This window comes from Columba livia, chromosome 2 (assembly GCF_036013475.1).
Source record: "Columba livia isolate bColLiv1 breed racing homer chromosome 2, bColLiv1.pat.W.v2, whole genome shotgun sequence".
Taxonomy (NCBI): Eukaryota; Metazoa; Chordata; class Aves; order Columbiformes; family Columbidae; genus Columba; species Columba livia.
The window spans coordinates 60,506,523-60,517,880 of record NC_088603.1 but is presented as its reverse complement, the minus strand read 5'-3'; positions in this window follow the sequence as shown (position 1 = coordinate 60,517,880).

The following is an 11,358-nucleotide window of genomic DNA, read 5'->3' as shown; positions in this document are numbered from 1 at the left end:
ACACGCACAACCCAACTCCAGCAATGCCCAACCCCTGTTTTTGCGTTCAGCTCCCAGAGAAATCCCTCCACCCACACAGCTAAGCATCTGACCAGCCATGCATGTGGCCTGTGTCTTGGGCGGTGGCTCCTTATTGCTTCAACAGTTTAGTTGAATAAGGAAATTTAACTACTCCTAATGACTACTCCTAATGTGTACCCAAAGAAGGGTAACTGCTATGCTCAGCAGTTTCAGCTGTGTTTCATTCAGTGTTAACAGTATTTTCCATTGCGAGTAATGCAATGATTATTTTCTTTCTTATGCTTCAGCTTGCTGTTGGTCTTTTATAACAATGGAATTAAATTATATGCAAAGTTCAAAACAGCTCCCATTTCCTTGGAGTGCCATAAGCCTCTCCCTAGTTTGGACTGAACTATGACAGTGTATGAACAGTATTTCTGGGAGTTGATCTTTGCTATTTAAAGGTGAATGTTATTTAGATGCATATAATACAATAAATGAGAGTAGGCACAGTTACCATAGCAATCAGTATTACAGTATATCATAACAGCATGAAAGGTATTGCAGCATATGGAAATACTGTCTCCAAAAGTCATAAAACACTGCCTTCATCTTACTACTACCAACAAACTTTTAATGCATCGTTGAAAATCATGGTGCTATTGCTTTTGAAAGTGCAAAATTCACAGTTTAACAAATTAATTCCAAATGTAGGTTTCTTCTAAGAACTTAGTGTTTTTATATCATCTGTTATTGCCACATCTTGCAGATCCCACAACATAGGACAGCAGATGACTTAGTTCAAATGATTCTCCATTGTTTTTAATATTTTTAACATCCTGAAGAAGGGGGGCGGGGAAGAGGGGAGCTATTTATATCTTTAATAATTTCCAGATTTTTGAGCTTCTAGTCTGTTCAGTTGTCTGGAGAAATCTGATGGTTATTATTCATCTTTGTTGGTCAAAGATACTTTTGGACCACTGATTGGATTATTAAAGCAAAACTGCTAGTTTTGTTAAGGCGTATTTTCACTTTTTGTTTATATCTAGTTGAGAACAATTAAAAATACAGGTTTTAAAAGCATTCCATTGAGTTCCTTCTTTTGGGCACACATACAGATGTGGGAATAACTGCATGACCCACATTTTTTGACAGCAAATTTAATATAGTTATATATGTCTATATACACATACATTTATCCATATAGGTATTTTTATTAGATAAAATTATTATTTTACTATATATAGTAGCATGCTATTTCTGTAAGAATATTTTGGGTTCAGATCCTTAGATTAATATAGAGTTTGCCTAGCTTAGAAAATATGACCCAGTCTCTCTCTAAAGTGGCTTTCAAGTAATCCAGTCTCATCTGAGCAAAATCTCAGTGTAGACTGTTATAAGGCAAGTTAGTTCTTAAGCGGATTTAACTTAAAATGCTAAATAACAAAAACTTCAATAGTAAAGAAGAAAAATAGTTTAAAATCATGCACTACACTAAGGTAAGCTGACTTTTTGCAGTGCTAAGAATATAAATGAACAATGAAGATTTTATGGGAGAGTATATACTAAAAGAAACTGGCAGTATTAGTGAAAGTCTTACAGTATGTTGGTACATGTTATCAACAGCAAGACTGTGATAGGCTTTTTCTTGAACTCACTGTTCTCGTAGTTTGGGGTTTGAGAATTTCTGATGCAGTGTCATCTGTCAGTAGACCAATTATCATTTGTATTAATTATAAAATGCTGCTATGGCTTATTCCTTTCAAAACCACATTGGGCATCTTTTTATTCAAATGACTATGGATAAAATATGCAGTGGTACATGTAGTCCATGGAAGAAAGTGACTGTAATTGTCATGCTGATGTTTTCCTTAGAGATGCATTTATGAACTAGAAGCAATTTAAGGCAATTAATAGGTTGGTTAAAATGAAGAGTACACTTTTTAATGGGAACATGGAAAGAGACAGTGCTTATCTTTGGCTGCTGCCTGGAAAAAATAAGAACTCTTGCTAGGAAGTTTATTTTGGATGGGCCCAGAACTCTAAGGAAGCATCTGCTTGAAATCACTTTTCTAGTAGACTGAAAACAGTTGTACATTGTACAAAATGCATATAGGAAGGACACAGATGCAGAAATAGGACTATTACCCTTGTCAGTACAACACTTTCCATGTCCTCCTATGATAATAAATCTATATGTGAATATTTAAAACTATATGTATCTCAGTAAAAATTGCAATAACCATACTTCTGACCAATCTGGCTGAAATAAACAAAGATTCTTAAGGCTGAAATAGTCTGAAGAAGACAATAAGATATAGAAGCCAGTAAGGACAGGGGCAGACATGTTTCTGCAAGTCTGGGAGATTTTTCTTGTTTGCAGGGGAGAAACTGCTGGGCAATGTGAGAAGTTACATCAGAGTCTGTCAGTTTTCCTCCATCATTTATTAGTTTTCTAATGGAAGCTTCTAAGACACCTTCCTTCAGAGTTAAATTCTGGATTCAAACCCACCATCCCATACATAACACTTTCTTCAATAGGTCGTACTTGGAATACCAACGTTTAATAATAATGCTTAGTGTCCTTTACATTTTCTAGCTAGTGAGGGGAGAGACGTATTCATTCTCTTAATCAACTTGTGAAGTGTTATTTTCTCAAATTTACTTCCAAGTGAGCTCTGGTACTCATTCTCTTTCCCCTCCTGCCAATTTTTCCCTGGTTTAACTTCATTAATACCAGTGGAGTTATTCTTAATTCTTAGCAATGTTATGAAAGAACAATTAAACCAGTGAGAGCACAGGGTGAAATGGATTCCACAAATTATGTGACTCCCATAGAGTGTCTTCCTAAAACTAACTGCTTGTGAGTGATTATTTTCTTTAACTGCCAGCTAGTAGTGTTTCATTTGTAGAGACATGCTCCACAATGACATCTCTTTAAAGATCATAGAACCATTTAGGTTGGAAAAGACCTTTGAGATCATAGAATCCAACCATAAACCTAACACTACCAAGTCCACCACTAAACCATGTCCTTAAGTGTCTAAACATCTTTTAAACACCTCCAGGGATGGTGCCTCAACCACTTCCCTGGGCAGCCTGTTCCAATGCTTGGTCTTTCAGTGAATGAATTTTTCATAATATCCCATCTAAACCTCCCCTGGCAAAATCTGGGGTCATTTTCTGTCATCCTGAAAGTCAGCAGGTGAGCCTCAAGTGCCCACAATTTCAAGGTATTTTAAATATAATGTTCAATAATATACAGACCACAGTCCTTTTCCTCTAAGAGACAACAGAAAATTTACAATGGATTGTGCTGTAACTGCAAGTGCCTATAAATATCTACATGAATAAATATTTAATTGCAGTGTTACCAGATCAGTAAGTTGAAACAGTGAGTACAGAAGCTCCTATTTCTTCACTGGGTGAACTTTGGGCCTGTATTTTGGACTAGTCTGGTAGGCTTAATGACTATTTATGCACATGGATCAAAGGGCCACTCATTAGTTCAGATCCAAATATCCCCAGTTCGTCAGGAATTTTGACAATTACTTCAGCAGCAGGAACAGGATTTGATTTAGCCCCCTTGTTTTCTGGTCACACCTGCATATATACAGGAGATGTACATATATTTCCAGCATCACTTGTGACGTTTATCCTTCTGAGAAACTACTGTACACAGAAGAAGCAGAATGTTTGTTTGAATGCTGTGATTTGACTTTCCAGATTCTAAGAACTGACAGAGTTTGTGGCTCAGAGCCAAAACCAAGACATACAACACTCCTGTGAATTGCAGAGATAGGCTTTGTGTAAAGATAACTATGTTGAAATTTGGAACCAGCGTTTTACAATATTTTTTTAAAAACATCGATAATTTTCTGACTAACGCTCAGGAGATGGAATTTTGAAAAACAGAACAACAACAACAACAACAAGCATCAGACACCATGAGATACTAAGCATGTGTCATCAAATACGTAATATGTATTTCTGTTCTCTTTCTAGGTATGGCTTCCCAGACTAGAGAATGTGAATATATTAAAAACAAACAAACAAACAAAATACAAACAATTGTTTTTCTGTTGTGTTCCTGGGAAATTCTTCCTTTCAGTCTGTAGCAGATCTGAGGATCCATTTCTGCAGTTTCCACATCCAGTGGCCAAATTTATGCACAAAGCTGTACTTCAGCTAAAGACTCTAACTAATGGCTCCTAAAAATGACAGAGATTCCTATTATACTTGATGGATTTGGAATCTGATCACTCATAGTGATACTACTGCACTGTGCCAGTCTTCTGACATCAAGAGATACTTCATTGTTGTGGAGCCATTCAAATTTTCCTGCAAGTATTAAACTCAGCCATACTTTGTTTTTTTAATTCCTGTTCTGCTTTGGGAAAAGGCTGAAATGCCCACTGACAACATATTTGCAATCAACAAAGCATCTACCAAACAAATCTTGCCTGTGAAACAAGCAGTTAAGCACCTCTTACCCTTAAGACACTCTCTTACATTTTAAAGTATCTAGAATAATCCTAATAAGTATAGCAAACCTATTTTTTCTACAGGAAGTTACAATTTTTGGACCGTGATTTTGCTCCTTTATAATTCTGTGAATGGTCCTGCACTACTCTTGTCGCATACCATTGTAAAGAAAATAGGTTTCAGACTGAAAAGCTAACAGGCCTGTTAGGCGTGTATTGTTCAATAAGCACTATGAAGTGCTTAAAGCTTCATAATCTACAAACTGGTATCTTTTATTGAAAGCCTGCCCTGCATGTCTGATAAAATGATATTACTCATGAAGTCTTCTCAAAAATATAAGTTTACATTGAAAAAAAAAAGAAGACTGGTGATTTGGAATTGGTATTTCAGATAGTTTAAAAGGGATCTGCTTACCAGAAATTACTTATTACTTGCTCTCTATCAGCATTGTCATGGTGGACACCAAAATCATTTCATTAATAATTAATTTCATTAAGGTACTCAAAATTATGTATTACCTAGGAAACTGGAAGTATGAACACTTCTGTCTTCCAAGAGATTAAAATCTTAGTTAAAGAAATGCAATAGGTGTGTAAGCTGAAGTAGAGTGGGAGCAGATGGTAATTAATGAGTCTTTTTCCTGATTTTATTTGCATACCTGAGTTACTGGTAAAAATTATGTGTTTAATAATTGGTTATTATAAGATCGTAGCCTATCACTTCCTTAGTCATTAGCACCCAGACGGTTGAGATCCATAACAGCAGAGATTCATATAGACCTGAAGGCTAGCCAGTGTGATCAACAGAAGAAAGGACCTTAACTCCTGTGATGCTAAAGAGGCTTAGGGTATCCCATGCTGCCACACGTTGGACTAAGATGCATAATCGGAGATCCAAGACAAAGCAAAACAAAAAAAAGTAGAGTTGCAAGGAGAGAAGGTAAGACAAATTTTTCCAATTAATAATCAATGGTTCAGTAGCTAGGGCTATACATAAGATGTTAGACATGTCATTCTCAGCTGCAATTGGTTGAGACGTGTCATTTTAACTTGGGTAATTTAAAAAATGGATTTACAACTATCTATCTTCTTTCGCACACAGACTGCCCCAGAAAACTTCATGCTTTTGGTAAGGGGAAACTTCTCAACAGAACTCACAGCATATGCTTTTAGCTTTAACATCAGTCTGTGACAGACAATTTGACAACTTGGTGAGAGAGCAACTACAATGTATTGAGTACTGTTCAGGCACAGATGAGGAGTGAGTTGAGAGTCTATGGGTGAGAATTAAGGGGCAGGCTGGCAGGGGTGATACTGTTGTGGGTGTCTATTACAGGCCACCAGATCAGGGTGAGGAAGTAGATGAAGCCTTCTACAGGCAGCTGAGAGCAACCTCACAGTCACAGGCCCTCGTTGTCATGGCGGGTTTTAACTTCCCTGATGTTTGCTGGAAGGACTACTCAGCCAGCCAGCCACAGTCTAGGAGGTTCCTCCAGTGCATTGATGATAACTTTCTAATGCAAATGGTGGAGGAGCTGACTAGGAGAGGTGCACTCCTGGATATCATCCTCACTAACACGGAGGATCTGGTTGAAGCAGTAAAGGTTGAGGGCTCTCTTGGTTGCAGTGACCATGAGATGGTGGGGTTCAGGATCTCATGTGGCAGGAACAGAATAGCAAGCAGAATTGTAACCCTAGACTTCAGCAGGGCAAACTTCGGCCTTTTCAAACAATTGCAAGGGGAAATCCAATGGGCAAGGCTGCTTGAAGGTAAAGGGGCCCAAGATAGCTGGTTAGCATTCAGGGACTGCTTCTTCCAAGCTCAAGATCAGAGCATCCCAACACTTAGGAAGTCAATGAAAGGAGCCAGGAGACCTGCTTGATTGAAGAGGCCCCAGAGGAAGTCAGGATAATGGAGGAGTCAGCCTCAATTGATGAGGACTGGGTTAGGGAGCAATTAAGCAATCTGGACATCCATAAATTCATGGGTCCAGATGGGATGCACCTGCAGGTACTGAGGGAGCTGGCTGAGGTTATTGCTAGGCTACTCTCCATCACCTTTGCCAAGTCTTGGGAAATGGGAGAGGTGCCTGAGGACTGGAGGAAAGTGTATGTCACTCCAGTCTTCAGAGAGGGCAAGAAGGAGGACGCGGGCAACTACAGACTGGTCAGCCTCACCTCCATCCCTGAGAAAGTGATGGAACAACTTATCCTTGGTGCCATCTCAAGGCATATCAAGGATAAGAGGGTCATTAGGGGCAGTCAACATGGCTTCACCAAGGGGAAGTTGTGCTTGACCAACATGATCGCCTTTTATGAAGACATAACGAAGTGGATAGATGATGGCAGAGTGGCAGATATGGTCTACCTTGAATTCAGTACAGCATTTGACACAGTCTCCCACAGCATCCTTACAGCTAAACTGAGGGAGTGCAGTCTGGAAGATCAGGTAGTGAGGTGGACTGCGAACTGGCTGAAGGGAAGAAGCCAGAGAGTCGTGGTCAATGGGGCAGAGTCTAGTTGGAGGCCAGTATCTAGTGGAGTTCCTCAAGGGTCAGTACTGGGGCTGGTATAATTCAGTATATTCATCGATGACTTGGATTAGTGAATAGAGTGCACTGTCAGCAACTTTGCTGATGACACAAAACTGGGAGGAGTGGCTGACACACCAGAAGGCTGTGCTGCCATCCAGCGAGACCTGGACAGGCTGGAGAGTTGTGTGGGGAAAAATTTAATGAAATATAACAAGGGCAAATGTAGAGTCTTGCATCTGGGCAGGAATAACCCCAGGTACCAGTATAAGTTGGGGAATGACCTGTGAGAGAGCAGTGTAGGGGAAAGGGACCTGGGGATCCTGGTGGACAGCAGCATGACCATGAGCCAGCACTGTGCCCTTGTGGCCAAGAAGGCCAATGGCATCCTGGGGTGTTTTAGAAGGGGGGTGGTTAGTAGATCGAGAGAGGTCGTCCTTCCCCTCTACTCTGCCCTGGTGAGACCACATCTGGAATATTGTGTCCAGTTCTCGGCCCCTCAGTTCAAGAAGGACAGGGAACTGCTGGAGAGAGTTCAGTGCAGGGCAACAAAGATGATGAAGGGAGTGGAACATCTCCCTTATGAGGAAAGGCTGAAGGAGCTGGGTCTCTTTAGTTTGAAGAGGAAACTGAGGGGTGACCTCATTAATGTTTATAAATATGTAAAGGGTGAGTGCCATGAGGATGGAGCCAGGCTCTTCTCGGTGACAGCCAATGGTAAGACAAGGGGTAATGGGTTCAAACTGGAACACAAGAGGTTCCACTTAAATTTGAGAAGAAACTTCTTCTCAGTGAGGGTAACAGAACACTGGAACAGAATGCCCAGGGTGGTTGTGGAGTCTCCCTCTATGGAGACATTCAAAACCCGCCTGGATGCCTTCCTGTGTAACATCATGTTGGTGTTCCTGCTCCGGTGAGGGGATTGGACTAGATGGTCTTTTGAGGTTCCTTCCAATCCCTAACATTCTGTGATTCTGTGAACATGTAGACTGCTAAGTTTTTAAGAGTGTCTTTTCTTTGTGACTTTTTCTGAAGGCCACATGGTAATAAGGCATCTAGATTTGCAAGCATTGAAATTACTTCCTTTTTTTCTATAATATATGTAATATAGATGATACTTTATAAATATAGTGAGATATTATAATACATAATGTCAGGAAGGGGTGGAATTGGTGAATAGGATTAGCTCATGTTAAATAAATTTCCTACATATTTTCTTATACTTTTTGCCTTCCAACCCTAATTGTATGTAAATCCACCTCAACATGAGATATGTTAATGACCCAGTACTTTACAGAGTGACCTGAAACTTAATATATTCGTTCAAAATCAAATACACATAAAGTCAGTTCTCCATGCACTACAGTCTCAGCTGCAGTCTGCTTCCAGTAATACAAAATCACTTATATTTCTACTTCAAAACTTTACTGAAATTTTAAGGTAGAATATGATTTTTTTTAACTTGCAGACAGAAGTTTAAGTGTGTCAGTAAATCTAGCCCCAGCAGCCTTTACACTTTTGAGGCAGCAGCATTTCTTCTTTTACCTCTTATGACACGTGCATTTTGGAACTTGCACAATACCCAGATTGCTGGCTGTGGTTTGAGTGTGAAGAATACCTGGTCCACCAGCAATCTCTTTATCTTCTTATGAAAAAGTCGTGAGCCCTAGAATTTTTTCTTCATTTCCTCCTCCCTCTAATCCCTCTGTTCTCTTTAAATTCCGTACGATTTTTATTGCCATGACACACTATATAATATCTAACTAGTATATAAAAGAGATTAAGATCTCTCTGAATAAGCTTTGTAATACGAGATCTATCAGCTACCTTCCCTTCTGTTTTGCTTAACAAGATGTCTCAATTAGTAAAGGGAATTTTTTGGTAACTATTTCTGTAACACCACCAATATATGTCCTTTCATTATGTATGCCTCTGGTAGCAAAGAAAGGGACAAATCCTGAAAAGTCTTTGCTCATGTGCAAAATGTCTCAATTCAGTTGGCTTCCCAACAAAGGACCTGTTATTTCTCTTTTGGTTTCCTAATTTTATCTGCTTCTAAATTCAGTTCTCGTTTGTTCTGTCACGCTGAATTCAGATTGTCGTCTTCAGACAAGCAGTACAGTGTGGCATTTGTGAGGAATCCAGCACAGTTTTCTACTTTATAAGCCTGCATGCTTGAATTAAGAAGGGGAGCCAGAAAACACCTGAGATGTTCATGTCTAGCCCCCAAAACAGGAGCAAGTCTGCAGGAAATTTTCATTAAAATATATTTTTACAGACAGCTAACAAATAATGATGAGGTCTTAATCTGTGCCTTTGTGAAAACAGTGATCTAGAAAGTGTATTTAAGTTTAAAGTACACGTATCAACTGACTTCATTGTAAAACTGAGTATTCTTCCTCTGCAAAATAAGAACATATTGTAGAAATCCTACTTTCTGCTGACTTCAGAAATTTATTGAACATAAAACTCCAAAGTCTGCAAAAAGAAGATCAGAGAGATCCAAATTAAAGGATGCTTGGCAAATGTGGATTTAGCCCTGAACCCAAGATGAGATATATATCTCTAGATTTCTGTGAAGGGCTTTTTTGATATAAAAAAGGTAAAGAGCTGCAAAATTACACAGGTATTAAAATGGCATTATATGAGGAAGCTCACATTCTTGAGAGTTCAATATTAGGCAGTATAACCATACGCAGTAAAAAGGGAGTACACTAGAATGTCTGGATTGCTCCAAAATGTAATGTGACCGTGTAGTGGAAAGTAGAGCTACCTTAACACTAGTTTCCATGTCTTGTCCCTGTAGCAAACACAGCCACCAATGAACAAGTACACAAAAGGTATGAGTTTGGCTAATGCACCAGAGAAGAGAGAGAGCACTGATTATGAAAGAGGCGGGAGGATAAAGTGGAAGGGGAAAAAAAGTACATCCTATTTGTTCTTCCACAAAATTACACTTCCATTCTCTAGAGTAACGGGAGGAGGATGTGAGACTCTCTGAAGCACAGAGCTTTTCAGTTGTTCCTCTTCTGCTCTCCATCATCTAGAACTGAATGTAGAGGTTCATTATGACCGTACATAACTTTCATCTCTCCCTCTACTCCCAATAAAGCTGAATAAGCAGGAAAATAAATTGCAAACCATCTGGAATAAACAGTAAATGTGAATGTGGAAGTTCACATTTGGTACAGTTTTATAAATATTGTATTTTGCATATTTAGCCCTTGACCTTGTCCACGTAGAAGAGTTCCATCGATATTACTACGTTTTGGTCTGTAAGCATAATGCAGCTGTTAGCTATAGATGTGGGGGTTTTTAATATTTTTCTTTAAAAATTTCTTACCCGGCTTTCCATATATCCATATATGGTATCCGTCTTCTGATTGCCAAGCAGGGCATTGAACCAAATTCTTTCATTCATATAAATGCATTGTAACGCAGTGCCCATTGGTTAAGACAGTACAAATAGCTAATTGTTTAGAAAAAGCTGTTAGGCCAACCTGATCTTTGACACATCATTGGCTTTGTACTCATTTATTGCAAAGGTGATATAGCCACATCTTTGGCAGTGTTAATTTTCCATTTGGACTGCTTTTTCTTCAAAGTAGCTTGATTTAAAAATATATACCAAGTTCACCAATTGTGTATTTAAAACAAATTAAAAAAAAAGTGGACCACTTTTATTTCGTGATGTTGCAAATATCAGACTTCAAAATGATGCACAACTGAGTTTGTGGAATGTTATAAAAGAATGAAGAGAAGGAAAAAGAAGTCTTTCTGATGGTGGGAATAAAATTTCAGCTCGATGAAAACATACATGCTACAGTTTGAAATACAAGTCACACTGGTATTAGTATGTAAGAGGTATACAACTGTAGTGAAGGAAAAGGTTGCTCTCTTTCATTCCTTCTGTCCCCTAATTCCCTTTGCCCCATTTTATTTATCTTCTCTCAGCATTTCCCCTGCTTTATTTTTGCAGTTTTGAAAGCAGCATGCTGTAAAAGCTCACCCCAACCAAAAAGATACATATATATATACAGTGTACAGTGATACCCTACCATGTCACTGCTAGAGCAGAAAGGAAGGCCTCTGTCTGGTAGACCTAATCTGAGTTCTCCTGATACATCCTGCCAGACAATTCCAAAGATTTTCAGACTTCGTCACCTATAAAGTTATTAAAACCAAAGTAAAATAAAAAGGTAACAGCAAGCTTTCCTGCCACAGTCTCAAAACAACAACAACCCCACAATCCTGAAATCAAACATGCAGTATATTGTGCATATCAATTCCTCTTTTGTAGATGAGCTCTCATAGATCTAGTGAATCTCTAATTCAATCCTTGA